The 24672-nt window shown below is 52.9% G+C and overlaps 1 protein-coding gene across 7 annotated transcripts in view; it reads right to left on the bottom strand.

Annotated features, from left to right (window-relative positions):
• The window catches only part of ADARB1 (adenosine deaminase RNA specific B1), a 116520-nt gene extending 93601 nt beyond the window's left edge, over window positions 1–22919 (bottom strand). For all 7 annotated transcript variants that reach the window (XR_009503034.1, XR_009503035.1, XM_059921715.1 and 4 more), the window contains exon 1: window positions 22804–22919. The gene's annotated coding sequence lies outside the window, so the exon portion shown is untranslated. The remainder of the gene's footprint in view (window positions 1–22803) is intronic.
• Between the last annotated feature and the right edge of the window lie 1753 nt (window positions 22920–24672).

Genomic DNA, 24672 nt, shown 5'->3' with positions numbered 1-24672 from the left:
CGGAGCACCGCTGGGGAGCCGGAGGTGGGAAAGCAAAACCGCCGGAGCAGCCAAGCTGCGTGTCCAGAACAGACCTGCTGCTCCGGCCCTCCCGCCGCCAAAGCTGGCTTCCTGCAAGCTCTGTCCGGGCAAAGGCACCCCCCTTTCACCCTGCGCAGCCCCAAACGTGCCCAAGCTCTCCACCTGCCCTAATCCATCACCTCCCTCCGGGCAGGCCACCTCCTCGCCCCACCCACACTGGTTCTCCAGCCTGCACCATCGAAACTTCCACACCGCAACTCTGGGTGCAGACCCCCGCCACAGTGGCTCACCCACTTCTCACTCCCCGCGGTGGCCCACACACCCTCCGCCGGCCTCCTCTTCTGCACCCCAGACTTCCAGCAAAGCTCCCACGCCCACCTCCACTTTTCCAGCAAAGCTATGCTCTTTCGCTATCAACTAACAAAGAGAAGGTACTGGGACCACCTGGCGGTGAACAACACTCTCTCCGAAGAACTGAAGGGGCCTGTCCCCCGGCTCTCGCCCACCTCGGGGCTGCGGAGGAAACCCAGTCCTCCAGCCCCTTCCCTGCAGGAAACACAGTGGGGGGGGACTCCTCCCAAATCCCAGACGAGTGTCCCCAGAGGCTCCCCTCGGCTCTCATGACTGTCCTGGAATCGACCCTGGGTGGGTTTCTCCTCAGAAGCCGAGAGAGAGGCAGCAAGAAGGGGGCGAGGGTCAGCAGGTCCCCCGGGGGGGCTCGCAGAGGTACAAGGGGGGCTGCCTCGGGGGCTGCGCGAGGACAGGGCCGGGGCCACCGTCCCCAAGGTCGCCCCACATCCAGGCTTCCCCCACGGGAGACGGCAAAGCCCACGGGGGACAAGGGGGCCGCATTCCTGCTCCCGTCACCCTGTGGGGAGACGCCAGCTCGTCCCCGAGGAGGGAGGCGTGGGCAACAAGGGTCTGGAGGGAGGGCGGCCCACCCCAGGGACTGTGTCCTCGGGTCGCTGCGCAGAAGGGGCTCGCCCCTGCCGAGGGCACCTGCACTTGCCCCCACCATGCTCGCCACCAGGTGGGTCTGTCTGTCTAATCTGAGATGAAAGATGAGTGCCCCATCCTCTATTTCCCATAAGGTCGGCCCATCTATGGGGTGTGGGGCTCTCTCCTGGCCGGAACCTGCGCCGGGAAGTGATGGGTGCGGACGACAGGAGCTCACACTCTAAAGCCCCTGCCAGGCAGGCCCTGGCCTCCCCCGCACCATCTCACCCCTCCTCGCAGAGCCTGATTCTGGGGAGTACGGTCTGTGCCCCGCGTGATACCCTCCCTGCCGGCGAGGTGGCGGCAGGGCTCCTGAAATGCTCCTCTGAAAGAGACCCCGTCCCCCTGCTTCCCGTCAGAACAGCCGCCTCAAGGCCAAGGAGCCACACGTGACGATGGAACAGCAGAGTGGCGAGCCGGAGGGGCCCAGCCCTGACGGGAGGCCCAGACGTCGGAAGCCACAGCAGCCAGGTGGTCTGCTACCTGCAGCCAAACCAACCATGAGCCAAACCCGGGCCCGGGACCAGTGGCCTGCTACACCAGTGGCCAGGACCGCCTCTGGCTTCCAGAAGCTCACATTCCAGGGCAGGAGACAGACAGCACACGTGCAAACAAACAAACAGGGCCTGTCGAGTGCTCACCCACGGGGCACAGACAAGAACGGCACAGGGGGAGGCCAGGGAGCGACTAGGGGATGGCTGAACGGGGAGCACCTGGGGAGGAACTGTCGCCCGCGGGAGGAACAGCAGACACCCGGGCCCTGGGGTGGGGCTGGGTTCGCCCGGAGCAGCGAACAGGGAAAATGGAGGGGAACAGGCCGGGGAGCAGACTGTGAACTCCTTCCTAAGGGAGCGCCCTTCCCCCGGTGTGATGGGAAGTCACAGGAAGGGGCCCAGCGGGGGTTCCTGACGGGATGTGCCCCCAGAAAGATGCCTACAGGGACCAGATGAAGGGTGGGCTGCGTGAGAGCAAACCCTGACCCGGCGAAGTCAAGGAGGAGCACCCGTGGCTCCAAGCAGGGCTCTAGCAGGAAGATGGAAACAGCGTTGGGAGGAGAGGCTGGCAGGCCTGGCTGAGGGCAGCAGGCCTGCGGGCAGCAGGGGTGGGGCGGGGGAGGCACCGGCACCCAGAGCAGGAGGGAGTGTACCCTCAGGCTGAGGGCGGGAGGGGCAGGAGGGAAGCCAGGCTGGCACGGCCTGAGCAAGACAGGAACAGGATACTGGCCGCTGCCCTTGACAAAGACAGGTCACTGGGGGCTGGAAGAGCCACGTGGAGGGATGGCGAGCCCACATGACCACAACAGACGAGGAGATGGTGACAGTGGGGCCAGGAGGCGGGAGGCGCCGAGCGCACAGAGAACCCGCCAGGCTGGCGCCCGAGGACCGTGAGCTCGCCTGTGCCCCAGGCGGGAACAGGGCCCACCGAGGCAGACATGGGTGCCTGGGGGCTGCTTCTCCGGGCAGAGGGGGTGTCCCGACTGGCGACCACACCAGCCTAGACAGCAGTGAGGGAACCTGGTGGTGGTGGTGCCAACACATCCAAAGGACATCTTCCACCAGATCCACCTCAAAAGCACCCTAGGGGGGCTTCCCTGGTGGCGCAGTGGTTGAGAATCCGCCTGCCAATGCAGGGGACATGGGTTCGAGCCCTGGTCTGGGAAGATCCCACATGCCACGGAGCAACAAGGCCCGTGAGCCACAACTACTGAGCCTGCGCATCTGGAGCTTGTGCTCCGCAACAAGAGAGGCCGCGACAGTGAGAGGCCCGTGCACTGTGATGAAGAGTGGCCCCCGCTTGCCACAACTAGAGAAAGCCCTCGCACAGAAACAAAGACCCAACACAGCCAAAAATAAATAAATAAATAAATAAATTTATATATATATAGCTTTTAAAAAAAGCACCCTAGGGAATGAATCCAAAACTTTGCAGATTTTACTTAAAGATTTCCCAATGCAAAGGTAATTTCGGACAACAAACTATCAATAGCATTAGGTCCAAAGTGGGCTCACAGCACTTGGGAAGCCCTGCCCTCAATAAAAAGACAGGCAAGCAGCCTGACGTTAGCTGATCTTCTGGGTCTTTAATGAGACTCGAAATACACATTAAAGACTGCTTTAAACCCAGCTGTTCAGAGAGCTGTGAAATCTACTTCTGGACGTTTCTGAACAAATAATTTGATTTATTCTATATCTGAAAAGAGCCTCACTTTTCATACACAAAATCACTAGAAACCCATCTTATCAAAGAGGACATTATACATAACATGAAAAACAAGAAACCACCTCTTAAAACGCTTTGAATAAAAAAGTTACAATCACCTAGGGCCATACAAATAATCAGATGACTCACAAGTTGAGAAGGCAACTAAACAAATCACCCTGAATATGAAACGCCTGAAGCAAGTTATTCGATTAGATTTTACTGAACCTCTTCTGAGCTTCCCATTTGCGGGGACACGAAGCCCAGCCCTAAGGTGCTTAGCGGGGGGCGGGGGGACGGGAGGGGGACGCGGAGGAAGGGGGTTCTGGACTCTGAGAAATCCAGGAGGCCCGCCGGCAGCGCCCGCACCCCCAGCCCTCCAGCCCCCCAGCGCGGCCTGTGCCTCCCCAGGCCCTGTGCCCCCAGGCCTCCTCCCAGGAGAGGCTCCTCTCAGACACAGCCGTGCACCCACAGTGACAGACCGCAGCCTCAGTCGTGCACACCACAGCCTCACCGAGGAGGACGAGGTGGTTCCAGGGCCGCGGAGTCAGAGGACAGCGGCAGGGAGGCTCCGAGGGCGGCGCCCACAGAATCCCCGCTTCTCTCTTCCGATGATCATCGATGATCGCCACGGATGCCGGCGGGCGCTTCTGGAAAGCGGCCAACGGGAGTGTAAGCTGAGCTGGGACAGCGGTGCCCAGGGCATGAGAGGGACCCCGCGGCCTGGATCCAGTTCCGGAGCCGGCCGGGAAGTGCGAAGGAAGCCAGCATCCAGCAGCTACTCTGCACCTCGGGGCCCAGTGCCTGCTAGCCGGGGTCCCGCCAGGCCCCTCCTGGCCGGAGTCACGTGCAGGCGGGTGTGACCCCACAGTGTGTCAGTAGCCAAGCTGCTTCCGTCCTCCCAAGACTCTGCTTATCTCAGAGCCTGGGTTTCCTGGTTTTCACTGTGCTGACTGAGTAAATGTGGGGGGGAGGGGATGACCTGAGACTCCCCAAAAGGGGTTCAATGGCCTAGTAACAGATTACCTTGCTGGCTCCAGAAAACAGGTTAAAGATTTCCTTGGCTTTAGAAAACCAGATGTGATACTAGTTTTGGTATCTTTAGGACCCAGGATCTATCTTCAAGACAAAGAACTAAAAATACAAATGTGTGATGATGAATTACTCCTATTTTATAGGATTGAGAGGCTTTACTTACTAAAAGTTTTTAAATAATTACTCAAGAGTTAGATTTAAGCCATTAAGAGCCTCACTGATTTCCTCCACATCATCTACTGTGTTCTTGTACAATCCCTAATTTGCTCATTACTTTAATATTTATAGAAAGATGTTTTGTTTTTCCTATTCTGTGATACGATTAGTATCAGTCTGACATACATTTAAGTACAAATAAATAAGATGTATCCATTTTTAAAAATCCAGTAGGAGCACAACAATGGAAAATTACTTTTGACGAGGGTTCCTGAATTCTGATTCTAAGATTTAAAGGTAACCTATGAGGATTCAACCTTCACATTAAGACTTGATCCCCATAATTGTTATTTTCAAAGACTAAATTCTAAGGTATAACTATACCCCCCCAAATAGGTATTTATTCCCATGAAAAATGTTTTCTTTGACATCCATTTTTAAATCCCCCTCATAAGCCAGTTGCAAAGCGGTCAAAAGAGAAAGGAGGGCCAGCCCGGTCAGCATCCCCGAGAGGTCACAAGTCACCCCAGAGTTTCTGTCCATCCTCAACGGAGACCCCAGAGGGTGAAGGTGTCAAGCGGGAAGGGGCCAGGAACGAGAACGGGTGCTGGCTTTGGATCTCGACCGAGGGCCGGGCCACGCCTTCTGCACCAGCGGCCCCAGCAGCGCAGTGACCCGTCCTTCCTCGGAAGGTTCTTCTCCGCAGGTGGCTGCGCGAGGGCCAGGCGCAACAGCCACCCGTGCTGCGCTTTCACGCGCTCGACTGCTCCTCAGCCTCTCCAGAGGAAGGAGGGAAGTTGATCTCTGAGGTGTTCGAAGTTGCTTGAATAAATAAACTAGACTATTTTTTCTTATCAAAATAAAATACTGACTTTTAAATTAAAAACAAACTAATTTTGCAAAGGATTAAAAAGGCAGAACTCCCAATCAGTTTGGCAGAACTACGGGCAGGTGAACTTCTCAGGCCCACTGGCCTGCATCCCAATTCCCCAGTCTGCCCTCCACGCCAGTCACCCCGGGTCAAGGCCCTCAAGCTCTTCCTCCCCAGGGAAGCCTGCCACTCTCCCTGGACTGCAGCCCACAGGGGCACAGGGTCCCCCCCGCCTCCACCCCACATGGTTCCAAGGCATGCGGCAAACACGGAAGAGCACTCGGTGACCAGGCTCCCACCCCTCGGAGCGCCCAGCTGCCAGAAGCACAGCCCCACACACCCTAACGCCATCGGGAGCTAGAAGAGACCATGCTGGTGGGGAGCAGCCCTCGGACCCCCCAGAACTGCAGCGGAAGATGTCAGCTCGTCCCTGGCTCCTCCTCGGACGACAGGCCACACACCATAAAGCGTGTCACTTCACTAAACTTCTCCAGTTAGTCTACTGTCGCAACCCTTTTAAAACACTGACCTCTCCTAATGTCAAAATCACCTTTGCCTTTTCATTGTGAAAATTTGGTAAAAGCAGAAATAATTATATAAGTAGTTAAGCTAAACGTCAACTAGCATCGAAGCAGGGAGTTTCAAAACTGAAGCAGTGGAAGAAATCAGATGAATTCAGGGTTGATTTAAGGTAACACCAGGGGCAAAGACAAGTAGATGTCTGAGCAAGGAGAAAACGGGCAAGGATGGTAAGATTAGAAAGACGCACAACTTCAAGGTGTATCAGAACCTGTGCTCCATGAGGAAGGAGACTGGGTTCTTTACCCACTGCTACACCTTTGGAATCCAAATGCCTGACACATAGTAGACGCTCAAAAAATGCCTGCTGACTGACTGCGCAAATAAATGAATGAAAAAAGCCTTAATTTATACTAAGGAAGATGAAAAGTTACATGATTATAATGATGCTAGCAGCCCCTCAGATTTAAGGAAAGTTACTATCACAGAACCCACACTGTTTTCTAATAAAGTTAGCGCCACAATAGTAATCACGAGTAAGATGCTCTGTTTTCCAATAAAACTCACTGTGAGCTCGATACGTTACTATCTTTAAACAAGGTGGCGGAGGCGGTTCTCGGGGGGGATGAGGTGCTAGGAACGCACAGAACAGAACTCTAGGTCTAAAGACAGGGCGAGGGCGCAGCGTGACCGAGGTGAGGACCCAGGCTGACCAAGGGCAGACCCCAGGGAGGTGCGGTGTTGATGCGGGTGGGCAGGGGGGGCCACGGAGGACATCCGGGATGGTCACGTGAGCCACACAGGCACGGCCATCCCCAGGCTGCCCACCGGGCTCTCAGCAGCTGGGCCAGCTCCTAGCACCCAAGAGAGGACGGTTCCATCTCAGGGATTCTGTGGGCCACCAGCCAACAGCTAGCTCATCAGCAGCTTGACACAGGTAATGGTGAGAACACTTATGCCACGGAAACTGGCAAATGCTACAAATCAGGGCTTTTTACAGTCCCCCCCCCCCCACAAAAAAGCCATTTGTTAAGCATTTATCAGCACACCACTGCAGTAACTTATAGTACATAAACTATGTCTCAAAAAAAGCACGTGGGATGAGGGGGAGAGGAGGGACTCATTCTAAAAAAGAAAAAACATTAAAATAAATAGCAAATTTAATTGTCAGTGTTAAGAGTAAAGTAAGGTTTTTCCTGCAAATGAAAGAATATTTAACATCAGGAAATCTATGAATGAAATTTACTATATTAACAGATAGGAGGGGAAACCATACAACCATCTCAACAGATGCAGAAAAAGCAACCAATAAAATTCTATTGCTGTAAATGATAAAGTTTATTTTTAATAAAACTCTCAGCAAAGTGGGACGGCGACTTGCTTAACTACGTGAAGGGCATGTACAAAACGACTACAGTAAACGTCACCCTCAGTGAGGAAGCATGGGAGGCGCCCACAGTGAAGCTGGAACCAGAGAAGCGACTGCTGGTCGCCACCACTGTCCCAATACCCCACTCGGCCTGGCACCACGAGTTCCAGCCAGTGAATAAGGGGAAGGTGCAAAAATTAGAAAGGAAGAGGCATTGCTTGCACAACGTGATCCTCTCCCCAGGATGAGTTGGGGACACAATCCACATGCAAAACTCCACAGCTGGTACCCGACAATGACAAGCAAGAGGAAACGACACCTTCTGAAGCAGGAATTTAGGCTAGGATACAAGTGGCATTTCTGGTCGCTGAGCAAAGGGCAGACCACGCAATGACCGAGGCAACTGTCTAGCCAACAGGAAAAAATATTAGATCCTGGCCTCAAACTGAATAGAAACAGACTTCACACAGATTAATAGGCTAAATGTGGAAAACAGAATATAAAACTGCTGAAAGAAATTAAGGAGGAATGACTCCCGACATAGGAAAGTGTTCTTAGGACTCAAAACCCAAGTTGTAAAGGAAAAGACTGATAAATCTGAATATATAAAAATTTTAAATTTCTCTTTGGAAAAAAATAATAACATCAAAAGACCAAGGACACCAAGGAAAGCCCCTGTAGCCATGTGCGAGGTCCCCAACCTGCGCCTCTGGTCACAGCGCCTCTTCCCACCGGGTCCAGGAGATTCCGGTGCCCCCTTTGGAAGAAGCGTGCCCCTCTGCACCACAGGTACGGGACGCATGTCTCCAGAATGCTCCGCATCAGGGCTCGAGGTGGCCAGAATTCCCAGTAAGAAGGCAAGAGAGTGTTTCTCCCTGGGACGGCGCTGAACCCTCCCTCCCGAGGCAGAGTCGAGGACAGCTCAGACGGCGGCGGCGGGGGTAGGGACAGTGGACAGCGGCGCAGAGTTCCCACGTCGCCCCCACCCAGCTTCTCCTAAGGGTCACATCCTATGGCATCACTGAACAATGATCAAAGTCAGGACAGTACCGTGAGCTCCACTACCGCAGTCTCACCAGTTTTCCCACTAACATCCTCTCTGCCCCAGGAACCCCTCGAAAGCCCATACTGCATTTCGCTGGCGTGTCTCCTTAGGCCCCTCCAAGCCCGTCTCTCAGGACGTGGACGGTGAAGAGCCCTGGCCAGGTGTTTTCGGGACACCCTCTCCCGGGGTCTGCCTGCCGCTTCCTCGTGCCTAGGCTGTGCCCATGCCCATGTGGGGGAGAGGCTATGACTGCGACCTGTCTTATCACATCGATCTCCTGGGTGAGGTGGTGTCTGCTGGCTTTCTCCACTCTAAAGTTACTACTTTTCCCTTTTCAATAAATAAGTAAAGTGGGGAAGAGATAACTTTGAGACTAGAAAAATATCCTGTTTCTCCTCAAACTTTCATTCACTAATTTAGCGCCAGTCCTGGGTCCCGTCTAAAGTAACTATTGCCCTGGGGTCCGCCTCAGGGTGATCGTCCATTTCCTCCTTCCTTCCCCGCGGATTAACTGGAATTCTTCGGCTCCCCTTCTCCCTGCTTACTGATTGTTATTCATGTGTATCAGCAGAGTGATGGACGCTTACTTTATTCTACGGGTTATAAGCCAACACCATCGTCACCCATGCCCTTGCTCAGAGCCACCAGCTCTGACCCTCTCCCCGCCCACATGGCCCCGTCCTTTCTGAGCTCTTCCCTGTACCACGAGGGGGTCCAGTCGCATCTTCTTGGAGGATCCCTTCTTCTTTGCTCGGAGAAAGCACCTGGGTGTCCTCGGGGGACTGGATAAGGAGCTGTGCGACTGAGCACCAACACCTGTGTCTCTGCACCGTCTGGCACATGGACAAACACTCAAAACTGCGGTGCACACTGACACCTGGCTCCAGCCCAGTGCCCTCTGTCCCCTCCCCTCGTCCGCAACTTCTTCCCACCACACACTCACTCTTCCATCCTTATGAACACGTCCGCACCGCAACCTTACCCCCCAGAGAAACAGACAGTTTCTGGGCAGTTACTGTGTGCAGCCCTTTCTGTCTGTGGCTTTACAGAATCTAGAAAAGTACTGTTTTCCAAAATCCAGCTGATTCTTTTCTTCCCCACCCCACCCCTGCTGTAGCTCTGTTATTGTTTTGTCCTACACTGAGCTTTGGTTCTGTCTGTATCCCATTCTGGGTCCCCCCAGTCCTGGTTGAGGTTCATGTGTTTTGTTCTGGGGTCCACGGTTCCCAGAGTCGGGCTGTACTGAGACGTCCACTCAGAGAAGCCCCACGCCCACCCCTCCAGCCACCTGTGCCCCCCCTCCTTTCCAGCCCGCCCCCGGCCCCTGCAGGGCCCAATCCCTTTCGTCCTTGATTTTCCTTCCTGTTTTCCTTTTGCGCGGAGGCGCAGATACGCATGTTTTCTCATGAGAAGGGAGCTCACTCGATACCCTCTGGCACTCACCCCTGCTCCCTTCCTGCATGTTCTGGAAATCGCCAGAGACCCACCCCTCCACACGGCTCGTTGTGACGTGGTCACCCAGAGTCGATCCACCCGCCCCTGACTGGACATTTAGGTCACTTCCATCTGTGTTTTCATCTTGTTGGAGGCGTGTCCTCGGGCTGAATCCCTAGAAGGGGACTGCAGGGGCAAAGCATTGAGCACATGGAGTTTGCAGGCTGAGTGTGGTTTTTAACACGCCTAATAGTTCTTCGTTGACTTCCTCTGATGAGTGAAAGGAAAAACCAAATACTGGGGAAGAGTTCCTCTGTCCCACACTGAGCACAGAGGGCGTCACCACAAGAAACCCTGGTCGCCTGTGCTGGACCTCAGGTCCACGGTATTTCATCCCGGAAGTAACAGGTCCACACTATTCAAGACATGCAGGGCACGTCGCGGAGACAGACCTGAGAGCGCGCCCAGGGGTCCCACGGGCAGCTGTGCTGTCAGCGTCACACGTGCCGTCATTCTAAGCCCCACTCCAAGCTCCTGTGCACACAGAGATGTGCTCGCTCACGCGCAGAGCAGCCCTATGCACAGAGGCAGAAAGTAGAAACGATCCAAACGCCCATCCCTGGTGAAGAGCTAAAAAAGGTGTGTGACCCCCACACAACAGAGTCCTAGTCAGCCGCTGAAAGGAACAAACTGACAGGGATAGAAGAGGATAATCAAATCGCTCAGAAATGCCATTAGGGGATTGTAGACAGACAGGGAACTTTAGGGGGCTTTGGGAGACAACAGTAAGTTAATGATCACTCAAGAAAGCAGGTTTGCTTAACCACAAAACCATGTAACAGAAGCATGAGCTATGCCTCAAAACAATAAAACAATGTTGGCATGAGACCCACATGCTGCCCAATGAGCTCAGTAAGTTAATGACCCCTAAGACATGCTCTCTGCACATGTAAAAAACAGTAATTTATGGAAAGGTGACATTTCAGACCCTCACTGTACTGAGACCTGAAATAATTTTTCCATTGCACCGTGACAGTCCTGGCTTGACCATGTAGAGACAAGAAAACTCCCCAGTGCAACCTGGAGGAGTAGCTGATGATGGAAGCACGACATCTACTCAAGAATGAGGAAGATGGTGGTCTCTTCCCCCTCCCACTTTTCCTTTGATTATAAAACTGTAGCCCACTAAGTTCTCGGGTCACGGCACCCTCTCGCCCACCCACCTGTAAGACTCACAAGTGTCCTTTTCTAATAAAGCACTTCTTATCTATCACTTTGCCTCTCGCTGAATTCTTTCTGCGCTGAGACATGAAGAACTGAAGCTCCTCGGAGCCTCCCCCAAAACACCACCTAGCGGTTCCATAACTACTGATCCATTGTACAGCATGGGCGAACCCCAAAAACATTATGTGAGGTGAAAGAAGCCTGACTCAAAAGCCTGCATATTTTTTTTTAATAAGATATCTTTTTTATTTTTTTAATTTTTATTTATTTATTTATGGCTGTGTTGGGTCTTCGTTTCTGCGCGAGGGCTTTCTCTAGTTGTGGCAAGCGGGGGCCACTCTTCATCGCGGTGCGCAGGCCTCTCACTATCACGGCCTCTCTTGTTGCGGAGCACAGGCTCCAGACGCGCAGGCTCAGTAATTATGGCTCACGTGCCCAGCCGCTCCGCGGCCTGTGGGATCTTCCCAGACCAGGGCTCGAACCCGTGTCCCCTGCATTGGCAGGCAGATTCTCAACCACTGCGCCACCAGGGAAGCCCAAGACTGCATATTGCATGATTCCATTTACATGAAATGCCTAGAAAAGGCAACTTCAGAGAAACAAAAAGCAGATCGGTGGTTGCCAGTGGCTGGAGGTGGGAATGGGAATTTACCACAAACACACACAAGGAGCATTTTGGGGTGATGGAAACATTTAAACCTGGACTGTGGTAACAGTTGCACAGCTTAGAAATTCATGAAAATCACTGACTCCTCTACTTACTGAGGGTGAATCACATGGTAGCTTCTCAAGCAAGAGAAAACAAAGCTTCCCCCAGTGCCTGCCCCAGCTGTACTTCCTACCCACATCTTCCCGATCACTCAACGATGGACGCTCGGACCGCAGGCTGACCGTCCACACCATCTGTATAGTCTCTCTCCACCACCAGTGAGGCTGGGCAGGCACCTGGGCGGGGGGGCCTCCCTGTGAAAAGCACACGCCTGCCGTGGACAGGGCCGCAGGCACGTAGCACAGCTCCCTCACAGCAGAGCTCTGCCCCACGAATCCAAATCCAGCACACCTCTCCCGGGCCACGGCGTGGCTCAAAGGCTTGGCTAACTAAAGGGAAAGGCCTCCGGTTCCTACAGCAAGGCTTCCGGTGAGAAACGCTGAAATTCATCAAGTTCGGCTCCTTCCTACCTGTGCCGCGCACGCCCAGGGCAGATCGCTCAGGGGGAATGTAAGGGGCGCTGGGCTGGTTTACACAATTCCTGCTCTTCCTTTGGAAATATCATCAATACCCTCGGTTTCATTAGAGGATAAAATTAAAGAATAGAAAGCGTCACTGTGCAATGATCAAATACGTCTCTCATTCATGTGCACGTGGGTGAAAACCATCTCCTACGTGACACCAAAAAAATACAAAGAAGAAAAAACCCCAGAGTAGGCGTCAGAAGATGTAGACTTAAGCCTGGTCTGCATGTGGCTGACACTGGACCACTTGTTCAGAAGGACCACAAGCCAGCAGTCCTGACACAGAGGTGGTCATCTCATCACTTCTAAAAACCAGCTGACACTTGATGGAAAAGGTTTTTCTCCATAGCATTTCACTGATGGTCAAACCTAAGCTGAACTCTGTGGCCCTAAATTCTCGCAGCTCTGACATCCTACAATTCATTCCTACAAACTCCACATCTTCCTGGATTAGGGTTTCAGCCTCAACCCCCGTACCAGTTTCTACCTGCAGCAAGTGAGTCTTCACTATTTACTGCTTGTGCTGCTACTTCCCTGGAACCGTTAATTTAAAAAATCACTACATGAGGAACTTAAAACGTTTAGATAGCTTTTTAATGAAAATGAAGTTTTAATATATTAAGAAAGAAAGGATAATCCTCCAAAGTATCCCGCCAAAAGAACACTATATCATAACAGGCATATGGTAAAACCTAACACAGATGACCAACTCAGAACAGTAATTCCTTTTGACTACTATTTTGGGTAGATTCCTATTCTGAAAAGGAATCAAATTCAAAATGATCAAGATGAATAAATGTGCATTTGATGTAATTAATTTCATTCATACCTAGAAGAGAGCAGACATGACAGGCCACACCATTGTTATTTAAACTGTGGCCCGAGCACCTAAGCCTCTGGAACTACACCTCCATAGACGGACTTCAAGCTGTTCGTGCTCAGGCTACACCAGGTGAGTGTCTGCATGAACTATGCTTTCCAGTCTCCTTCACGTAGGGCTCAGGGGGTGCATTTGTGGGGGCCCAGCAGCCAACCGCCCCTTCTTGGGCATATCTCCCTGGGTGAGTTCCCCTTCCTAAGGCAGAAGCCAGAAATCCAGTCCCCTGTCCTCGCGCTGCCACAGCACGCGGACAAGGCAGGCTGTGCCCACCTGACACCTACAAAACCTCACCCCCAAGCGAAGCAGCCTGAGCAGGTGCCAGGACGGCGCTGAGAGAAGGGGAGCTGGGCATCGGGAGGCGACAGCGGCCCACCAGGAACTGCGAACCATGCCATCTCTCGGCCTCACGCGGGTGATGAGAAGCTGCCTTACGTCCTTGAGCAAACTCCTTCTTCAAGGAGATCACTCACCCTAAGCGAGGGAACACTTGGAGCAGCAGGGAACTTGGGCTGTTGGCAACCAAAACGAGAAAAGAAACTGGACTTGTGAGCACGGCCCGTGAGAAGAGGCGCAAACACAAAGCAACTTTGAACCGTACTCTCCAACCTGCCCAGTGCATGTGTTAATGCCCTCAGTTTCTAATGCTTCCCGGATACAAGAGGACTGATGAAATATTACCTACTACTGCGTTACCTTTACTCATTTCTGACAAGCTCGAGACCTGCAAACCTGAAAAACCAATCCTCGCCCAATTTAATTCAACATTTAACACAGTCTCGTCCCCTAAGAGTGAGAAACCAGAGAAAGGGATCAGTCGGGCTCCCCGGGGTCTGGTGTTTTCTCACTAAGCCAGAGCCCATTACTCTACCCCCTGTCCCCGCCTGCTGGCCCACCTTGCTCCCCTCTTCCGGGAAAGCTGCTGGTCCAGAAGGAGGTGACAGGACACCTTGTGCCGAGGCCAGCCTCTTGTGCACCCAAAGCCGCCGCAGTGACCGGCACCGCGTGCTTTTCACACAGGGCTGCTCAGAGGTTAAATATTTGTTGACATCCGACTGAATGACCCTCGAAGCACTTAGAGTTTGTTTTTCGACTCCTACGTACAACCATCCTCTAGAAATGGAGCGACCTTGGACATCACCAACTAGACCACCCCCTTCACACTCAAGGAACCTGCGGCGGACAGCCCACCAGGTCAGAGCTGGGCTGGGACGAAGGGCCCAGTGTCCCAATTTCCAGTCAACTCTTCTGTTGGCTCCCCTACCAAACAGCTGTGAAGCTACATTTCTTCCAATTTTTAAATCCTCTGAGACTCCATGGTGAATTAAGTATTTTTTATTTTATTTGGCTGCTTTTCTGAAACCTTCTGGAATTATTCAAAGTATTCTCACTTTCACCAAGATGTAGTTATGAATATTACTTCTCTACAACAGGTACTGTTATTTCTTAAGACAATGCATTTCAATTACATGTCACCTAAAAGCAGTTAACAGAACAAGAGCTATTTCTTTTTTCAACTTGAGGACTCTCTGTTTTTAACAGATTAATTTGCTATATTGCACTTTATAGTTTTAGAACAATTTTGAATGTTTTATAAATGTTTCTGTTCTACAAAGAAAAGCACAGAAATCTGGAGATAACACAGACATATGGGGCATAAATATATGACTGATTCACCAAGTACAATAGGAGCGGGGGGAGGGGTACAGTATGTTCAGGCAGAAAAAACACATTTTCAGAGGCAAGCAGCCTCAGCTCAGATTCTACTCCCTACATCAAAAGTAAGAAAAAGTTATTCATTCATTCAACAAACAGTGGTAAGTGCCTTCTATCTGCCCGTCATTGTTCTGGGCCCTGAGGATAAAGACAGAACAAGACCCCTGCCTTCCTGAGGCTTCCACTCTGCCAGGCAGGCTGACGAAAGGGAGGGAGTGGTGGGTACAGAGGGCAGATGAACAGAACGGACAACAGGGCACTCAGTGGGGAGGAGGTGAGGGTATGGAGGAGCGAAGCCCACCAGAAAGCCGGAGGCAAGGCCCCAAGGGCCTGGCTGGAGGGCGTGGCCAGAGGGGCAGCGGGAGAGGACACCTCTGAGATGAGGGCAGGTACAGGGCTCTGATCTATCCTCCAGTTAAGGCTTGGATCTGAACAGACAGGAGCAGGGAGGGGCTGTGAGGCAGCTACTCAGGTAAGCCAGGTAAGAGGGGATGAGGATGGTTCCACAAGACGGATAATCCTAAGATTATCATCAGGAGTAAACTAGATTAAACTGATTCCACCATGGCTGACACATAGTAAGAGCTTAATAAATGTCAGCTAAATATCATCCCACTTTCCCAGGAAGTTACTGAACCTCTTCCGTCAGTTCCTGATCTGAAAAATAGGCGCAATGAAACGTCTATTGTGAGGACTGTGAGGAATGACGAATAGAAGCGAAGTCCTACCCACGTGTGCCTGTGTTTCACAAACAATACATGATATATCTGACAGATCACACATAAGTATGTATCAAAATAAATACTCTGCACACCACACGCCAGGGGATAAGAATCCCCACCTCAGATCCCTCTGGTCTCAGCATCCACAGCTCGAAGAGCCCTTCTTAACCCTGCAGGCCCCCCCCCGGACCCCACCCGTCAGTCGACACCTCTGCTCGCTCCTCCCAGCCGCCCTGCACAGCTCCGACCAGGCCTCTGTCCTCCTCCAGGGCCTCCCATCTCACTCCGGGGCTCCTCTTCCCCTCGCTGCCAGCCCTTCCTGGGCTCAGGAGAGCCCGCACAGCTGGCATCCCCACGGATGCCCTGACAGAGGCCACTCCAATAAGCAGCCTCCACGTTGGCTCAGTACGTGGGCGCCCCACCTGGCCGGGTCGCCCTGAGGCAAGGCTGGCTCCCAGGGGCAGAGACCTCTCCCGCCTCCCGCATCCGGCCGGGGAAGGCCCTCAGCCAAACCTGTCCACATCCACGCAGGGCAGGGGGACATGATCAGGCAGAGCCGTGGGAACCAGCTCCCCCCAGGCCACCCCGCGGCTGGAGCGCAAGGGGTCTGGGGCCTTGTGCGTTTCATCCTGCTGATTCAACTACAGAGAAGGTTGATGGTTTGAAACTCCAAACCCGAAAAAAAAAAAAAACAAATAACCACAAGCAGTACAAACTGACATGCAGGGAAGATGTTTTACCATTTTACCAGGCAGCTAGAAGCCAGTGCTGCTGCCCCAGTGGGGCTTAAGCCTACGGGGGCCCAAAGCAACACCACCCACCTCCCAGGAGGTGGGGGCAGCCGTCCTGGATGCAAAACTGGCATTTCCCTCCAGAGCTTTAAGACAAATGCAGCACGAATCAGGAGCCAAGTCTGCTGAGTCCTCTGAGTAGTACTAAATTTGGTGAATAAAGGTGCCAACTTCTAGTGAAGCTGATGATACTTCTAGAGACGAGTGAGTTTTTTTTAATAAAGAAAAACGCTATTTCCACATGCATCCTTCTGCAAGGATGCCCCACGGTGTGTTTAGCACCAGAAGCTAATAAGAAACTAGATCCTAAGTCCTACAGCACAATTCCCAAGTTTCCTGGACTGAGCACAAAATTATATTTTATTTTATGCCCTCCTTTCAAAGGGGCAGCATGTCTCTTAGAAATATTTTCGAAGTGCGTCAAGGCTCTCATGCACAGAAGTCCTGCCTCGCTCCGGGGGCTGAACTGCCCCTGCTCCTCCCTCCGGCCACCCCCTCTCACCGGCCCAAGGACTGTGCCCCTGCAACTGTCCCTGCCCAACGCACTAGAACTCTGTCCTTCTCCACTGGATCATCCCTGTCAGCCCAAAACACATGACAATCACTCTCACTTAAAAATCAAAAATAAAAACTCCCTTGAGTCCACAACCCTCCGGCTTCTGTCCCGTTACCCTGTCCTCCTCCAGAGGATCCTCCACACCCGATGCTCTCCACCCCTCCCTCCACACAGCCCTCCCCACTGCAAGGCCATCCGCCTCTTATCAAATCCAGGACCCTCCCCCTCTTGTGGACCCCTTGCCCAAAGCCCCCAGGCTCAGTCTGCACCCTCCTGCTCTTCTGTGTGGACACCCACAGCCCGGCCTACGGTTTCAAACATCAGCAGTACACAGATGACCCCCAAATTTACATATCTGGCCCCAACCTCTTCTTGAACCAAAGTAAGCCCTCTTAAGCACCGTTAGTGAAGTACTATTTTAGGCCCTTTACATTAGCTCAGCTATCGACCCACCGACCCCAGAAGACCACGTGCTGCTCTTCCTCCTAATTTACGGGAGAGAAAACTGAAGCACAGGAGGATCAAAGCGCGCAAGCTCACACACCTGGTGCGCGTGGGACAGAGACCCACCCGTGGGCCCACCTCCCCACCTCGCAGCCTCGCCAGCCTGCTCCTCAGCCAACGACCTGGGGGTCGCTCTGGGCTGTTCCATCTTGCAGAGACTACTGGCAATCCCGATGGGCCGCCTGCAAAACACACCACAGTGCCTCAGTTCTAAGACTCGCGTTTTCCCACATCTTCACGACTCTGAAATTGGGCAGGAACTCTGAGTAATCACTCAAACTCGGCCGTCCCTCTAGGACGCATGACTGACAGGGCAATGTGACCCATCAACAGGTCAGTCCACAAATCCTTTAAGGACCGGAAACCTCTCCTTAACACCTGCCGGTAGGATCAAGAAAGCGTCCAAACTCGCGGATCGTATATCCGCAGCTTGGACGCGTCCCAGAGACAGCAGTGGTGCAGTCGTGAGAAATGCCACCTCGGCAAGAGACGGTGACAGCACAGCGGACCATGCCATGGGGCTGATTTGGAGGAACCAAATTCTAAAGGGGAAGACATTTTATAATTACTTTATTTCACTCACATCTTCCTTTTTCATGAAAGCACAAGACTGGCATGATTTTAAAAGTCTATGCTTAAAGTCTAAGAGCTCTTTCAATAAATGACACCTAAGTGAGAGGAAAGCATTGTGTCACAGGCAAACTGGCAACATTTTCCTGTTAACATAATGCCGCAACTTACAAACGAAGCCGGATTTGATCTCCCCACCCCTGCCCTGGTGCCAGGCCCCAGCGGATCACCGTGGGCCCCCGATGCTCCCCTCCTGCGTAGGGCAGGGGAGGGGGAGAGTCCCTGCGGCGCGGACACTCAGGGCAGTACTCCCTCTGCCACTTATCTGTGGCCTCTCTGCACCTAGCTTTACCCACATGTAAGGCAGGAGACTAAGAGTCATGCTTGCCTTATAGACAGTCATGAGATTTTAATTAATATATGTGAAGCGCTTAAACGGCCTGGCACACCACAAGCTCCCGATAAACAGTAGCTGCGTAACAGCTGGAGTGATGCTTCTCAAAGAGGAATCAGATCATGTCATTCTGTTGTCCAAAACTCTAAAGTCAACCAGGAAGGCAGGCAGGCAGGCAGGCAGCCCGAGTAAGGCTGAGATCACCATCTAAGTTCCATACCCCAGCAGGGTGCTCCCACAAGCTGCAGCCCTCCAGCCTCTGGGCTCACTCCCTGCCACCCTCCCTCCCTCCCCTAGGCCACACTGGGCTCCGGCCTATTATCAGCCCAGGACAGGAAGCTTGGACCCTGGGCCTGAGGCTGTGACTCCAGAGTTCCCCGTGCCAGCACCCAGCCAGGTGGCGCCCAGCTCCCTCAGACCTCCCGACCTGCTAGATTGATTTGCCCCTCTTGGGACTTAGGACTTTTTTTTAATTTTTATTTTATATTGGAGTATAGATGAGTACAGCAAAGTGATTCATTCATACATATACATATATCTATTCTTTTTTAGATTCTTTTCCCATACAGGTTATTGCAGAATATTGAGTAGAGTTCCCTGTGCTATACAGTAGGTCCTTGTTGGTTATATATTTTATACATAGTAGTGTGTATACATTAATCCCCAAATCCTAATTTATCCCTCCCCACCACCTTTCCCCTTCAGTATCCATAAGTTTGTTTTCTATGTCTATGGGTCTATTTCTGTTTTGGAAATAAGCTCATTTGTATTTTTTTTTTTTTTTTTTGGATTCCACATACAAGCAATATCATATGATATTTGTCTTTCTTTGACTTACTTCACTTAGTGTGATAATCTCTAGGTCCATCCATGTTCCTGCAAATGGCATTATTTCATTCTTTTTATGGCTGAGTAGTATTCCATTGTGTATATGTACCACATCTACTTTATCCATTCATCTGTCGATGGACATTGGGGTACATCTATCTTTTCAAATTATGGTTTTCTCTGGCCAGCACTTAGGACTTTAGCTGGGGTTTATGATCCTCATCTCCCCCATAATGTGAACCCCCAGAGGGTAGGAACTACCCTTGCTGTGTTCACTCCCGTCTCCAGCACCTAGAACAGTACCTGGCACATGGTAAATACCAATACCTGTGGGGCGACCACATGAGTGAAACAAGTCTGCCCTAGATGCAAGCAGTGTCACTGCACTTCCCATAAAAATACCAGGCCCCTCCGAGCTACTTCCCCTCCGAGCTACTTCCCCCCCAATCTCTGCCCCGTCTTCACATTTTAAATCCACCACAAAGACAAACTGAAAACCAAAGTCGTTTTTTGGCACACTCCTAGAACACTGTACACACATACAGGAGGAGAGCAGCCGGCAGTACTAATGAGACCACCAAAAAAATGTGATAATTTGGTACTAATGGCCTGGGACCAACTGTTGTCAAGCAAGGCAGCAAGGCCAGGGGAATACCTCGGTCCACACTCCAAACAAAGCGTAACTCCAAAGAAAGGCACTCGAGGAACAAGGACATCGTAATGACTTTAACGTACAATTTTTAAACGGAAGTCTCACTGTTTGCCTTTCCTACCTCACGTATTATGAACATACTTTCTAAAAGTTTTTTTGTTTTGTTTTGTTTTGTTTTGTTTTGTTTTGTTTTTAAACAGCAGCATTTCTATCACACCAAATTGTAGGTTTGGAAATCTGTGGTTTAGAAAATTGACACAAAAAAATCAAGTTTTCCAATAAAACAGGACCTCTTTAAGCTCTTCAGTTTCATACCGAGATTGACTCTTTTTTTTTTTTTTTTTTGGCGCACCACGCAGCTTATAGGATCTTAGTTCCTGAACCAGGGATCAAACCCAGGGCCCCGATAGTGAAAGCACCAAGTCCCAACCACTGGACCACCAGGGAATACCCCTGACAATTTTTCTTAAACAAGTTTTTTATAAGCTGGTAAATGTATAACTTCACCTATTAATCTCCAAAATGTACTTTCCAACTATCTCCAACCTATTTAAATAAATTCCTTGGTACTAAGTACTTACATAGCTCAGCAGAGCATTCAAGAGAATAAAACCCAGCACTTAAATAAAGCTTACAGCTAATGAATTTTGATGATTAATAAAAAATGATTAGTGGGTTTTGCTTGCACCCATGTATAAAAAAATATTCACTGCAGCACTGTTTCTTACAGCAAATATTAAAAACTATATTAAAACACATATATAACAGTGTATATATTTTGCTACTGCTGGGACAATACATAGTCAACTGGTCACAGCAGTTACAGGGAACTGATCAGCTAGGGATGGAGTGAAACGAGGTTTTCTTATGTGTTTGTACCTTTTGAGTGTACAGTGCGCACACTTATACTTTCAAATCTATAAATAAAAATTTCAGTGGTATACATTTTTAAATTTTATAACTGAAAGTATAAATTTTATTTTTAAAATGTAATGCTATAACAGTGTTTAATAAAACAAACTGCCAGCTTTTGAACTTTTTTGACCTCTGCCTAATTTGTTCAGCACTGTATCCCAGGAGCCAAAAACAGGGAGGGCCCAGCACAGCACGACATGGGTTCAGTACTTGCCAAATGCATTAGTTTGCTTTGTTCATTCACCAGACAAATATAAATTTTAAAAATTTTCTTATTCCAATCTAAAAGCAGTTGAAATGCTTTTAAGACATGTAAATTCACAGAGGACTAAAGTAGCCTACAAGCCAAGAAGTTTTTTGCGGAGGCTGTTATTCGCTAATTATCCTCTCTTCACCTCCCAGGACTGACCTCATGAGCACGCAGCATCTCGAGATACATGTGTCATCAATTTCTCAGAGCTGGACCAATTTTCTTTTCACCACTGCCCCCTGCAGAAAGGCCTTTTTTTTTTTTTTTTCCAACTACAGCTTCAAATTTTGTTGAAGGTGTAGCTGGATATATTCAGTCCCAGGGACCCTCAGACATCAAACGGGGCACTGCTCACAGACAATGCTTTCCTTGCAGAGCCCGAGTGAGTCCCTGCCTTCACCTGGGCAGGGCAGGATCGCCAGACAGCTCAGTGAGTCTCAGCGATACTTAGGAGCCCTGCTGGGGGTGACCCTGCGGAGGGGACCCTGTCCCTGGAGGGACCCTGCAAGGAGGGCAGCTAACTGTCACACCCAGGAGGAAGGGTACCAGCCAACCTCTGCATTTTCCTTCTCCCCTTCCCCTCAGGGAAACCCGCAGCAAAAAGGTAAAAGAATCTCAGCCTCAAAGAAAAGCTGGCAATCGAAAGACACTGCCCAGGACTGCTCTTACCACAGCCCAGTGTTTTCGGAAAATGCAGCTCTAGATGGCACCTTTCAGAGGAATAAAACATACGGCAAATTTAAGAGAGAACAAAGAGGATTAATTAAATATTTCTAATCTCAAAACTTACTGATCATCAGTTGATTAGGGCACTAAGAGTAGAGAAGCAAGTCTGACACCAAGCCACTTTTCCTTATACTTCGAGGGCTGAAAGCTAACCACTATCAGAAAGTAACCTTATCAGAAGTAACAACCCAAACCAGCCGGCCAAAAATACGAAGCGCGAACCAAACACGGCGCTGCGGGTCTCCGACATATAAATAGGAATTCGAACATATTTTAGGTTCCCCAGCTTGTCAACTGGGACTCCAACCCGTTTTAGCGTCCACAGCCCACTCTGACACCTTCCTCCAGACCCATTCACTACCCGGTAATTTTCCTACCGCAGATCTGAACACGTCAGAATTCACCTCGAGCCCCCAGTCGCCCCAGACTGTTCCGGATCGCTCCAGACGGCCGGCACCCGCGGGAACTTCCCCGCCCCGGGACGCCCGCGGCGAAGAGCATCCCACGCGGACACTGCGCCCTCGGGAAGGGACGCGGAGCCGTGCCTGGCGCAGCCTCACCGTGGGCGCAGCCTCCCCCCGGGGGTGCACTCTCCGCAGAGGAGGGCACCCCGCGCGGACACGGTGCCCTCCCGAAGGGGGCGGGGGCGGGGGGGCCGTCCCGGGGGCAGCCTCGTGCCGGGGCGCAGCCTTCCCTCCCTAGGGCGCAGCGCATCCGGAGCAGAAGCGGCACTCCCGGGGAGGGGACAGGGCTGTCCCCAGCGCAGGCTCCCCTGCCGGGGGCGCAGCCTCATCCCGAGGGGCAGTGTCCCCTCCCGGGGCGCAGCCTCCCCTTCATCCCCGGACTCCCCGTACGCGCCCCGGGGCGCAGCTTCATCCCGGGGCGCAGCCTCGCTCTCCCGCGGCGCAGAGCATCCCGCGCAGATGCGGCGCCCGGGGAGCAGACGCGGGGCCGTCCCGGGCGCAACCGCCCCTCGCCGGGCGGCCCGCAGCCCCTCCGGACAGCCCCTCCGGACAGCGCTCCGGGCAGCACTGGTCTCGCTCGAGCCGCGCGCCCGGCGCGGCCTCACCACCTGCCCGGCGGCGCTTACATAAACGCGGCCACGGCGCTGCGCAGCGCTGCCCCGCGCTGCTGGGCGGCGTGGTCGGGCCGCGGTGTCAGAGCCTCGCCGCCCCCGCCGCCCCCGCCGCGCCGCCTCACCTCAGCCGCGGGCCGCTCCGCGCCGCGCCGCACCGAGACTCGGACCGCGAGTCTGCGGAGCTTCGCTCGGCCGCCCGGGGCTGCGGCGCGCTGGCCGTGGCCTGGCGCGGCCCCGAGCGCGCCCCCGAGCGCGGCCCGACCGGCCGCCGCCTCAGCCACCGCCTCAGCCTCCACCCTCCGCCCTCGGTGTCGGCTCCGCCCTCCCCGCACCCCCCGCCGCCGGCCGCGCGCACGCCGGGGAGCGACGCCGCGACGCAGCACGGGCGCGCGCGCGCACGCTGCGCCGGGCTCCTTCTACGGCCCGCGGGGGACGGGGAGCGGGGACGGGGAGCGGGGACGGGGACGGGGTGTGGGGACGGGGAGTCGGGGCGCAGAGAGCGATAGGGCAGGGGGGGTACCCGGCGGGGACCGCCCACGAGACCCCCGCCCGCCGCCTGCTGCGTGGGGCCCGCACAGTCCCCGCGCTGGAGGGCGCGCCGGGAGCGGGACGCGAAGGTGCGTCCGGCCTGTGCGGGGCCAGCTCGGGGCGTGTTGGGAGGAGAGGGTGGGGTCACGCCCCCCAGGCCCCGAGGGGCGCCCTGGGTGAGAGCAGAAGCGAGTCCAGATGACCGGTTACGGTGGTGGCGGGTCGGTGGGTTTGGCGGTGCAAGCATTCAAAGCCTCTTGCAGCCGTGCAGTAAGCGGTCTCCTCTGTCTGTATTCACTGGCTCTTCAGCGGTTGCACCGAGAACATCTACACACAGGATGATAAGCGTCTGTGGAAATGCAACATCGAAGACCAGAAAAAGCAACTCGAGGCTGCAGTTCTACTCAGGACAGAAAATGGTTGGATAGGGAAAACTAGTTCTTGAATGCAGTTGGGGCGCTGGTGGTCCACCAGCGGGACTCAAGGGCGCAGATAGGGGTGACGGGCAGGCCCGGGGGCTCCACCTGCTCAGGGCCGGTGCCCGGAGACTGCTCTCCAAGGTCAAGTGTGGCTGCCGCCCTTCTCAGCTGTGGGGCCTGAGGCCGTCTCTCTGGACCGTTGCCTGTTTGCTCCAGTTTAAAATGGGGAAGAGAAGTCAAATACAGGGGAAGACCCCAGCCCAGCACTCCTTAATTGTTAGCTACTGCTGTTATTCCCAGAGTCATCGGACAGAATTGAGCATCCCTGAGAGTTCAGTGGCCTGGAGCATAAATAAACCACAGGGGAAAGTGCTGCAGCCGGCCAGTTACCTGCTTCAGGTTGCTATCTGATGGAAAGGAAAAACCTGCCTTTGGGGCCTGCCAGCTACCAGGCAAGCCCAGTGCCCTCCCTGAGGGCTAAATGCCAGTACAGGGTCCAAAGGGGGGGCTTGTTGACAACACGGAAAAATCAAAGACTCCTGGGATGCCTTCTAGGGATTCATCCTATTTTTGTTAATAAACAAAAAGTGCATGAGAACTTTATTTCTGTGTAGCAAACCACCCCAAAACTAAGTGGCTTGAAGTAATCGTTTATTTGCTCATGATCCAGAAGGCCAGCAGCTGGGATGGCTCAACTCTGCTAACGGGGTGTGGCCCATATTAGCTGGGACTGGCAGGGGCCACTCCCACGGGCTGTGGCCAGGGCTGCTGCTTGTGCTGGCGTGGCTCAGTCAGCAGCAAGAGGGAAGGCAAAGCTCGGCGCACGGGGATTTTCCAGCCTCTGAACCGTGTTTGTTTACTAATGTCCTGTGGGCCAAAGCAAGGCAGAGGGCCCAGCCCTGAGTCGGTGGAGAGGCCTTGGCCCAGCCCGGTGACCTGCAGGGAAACACATGCCTGCCCTCCAGTTGGAGTGGGCTGTGTGAATCTCAGCAGCAGTGGAGAGAGCAGTGCCGCCATGACCATGGCCTTCACGCTGCTCCAGGT

Source organism: Balaenoptera ricei, chromosome 4 (assembly GCF_028023285.1).
Source record: "Balaenoptera ricei isolate mBalRic1 chromosome 4, mBalRic1.hap2, whole genome shotgun sequence".
NCBI lineage: Eukaryota > Metazoa > Chordata > Mammalia > Artiodactyla > Balaenopteridae > Balaenoptera > Balaenoptera ricei.
Note: the sequence above shows the minus strand (reverse complement) of the source record. Positions and strands in the feature narration are given on the sequence as shown.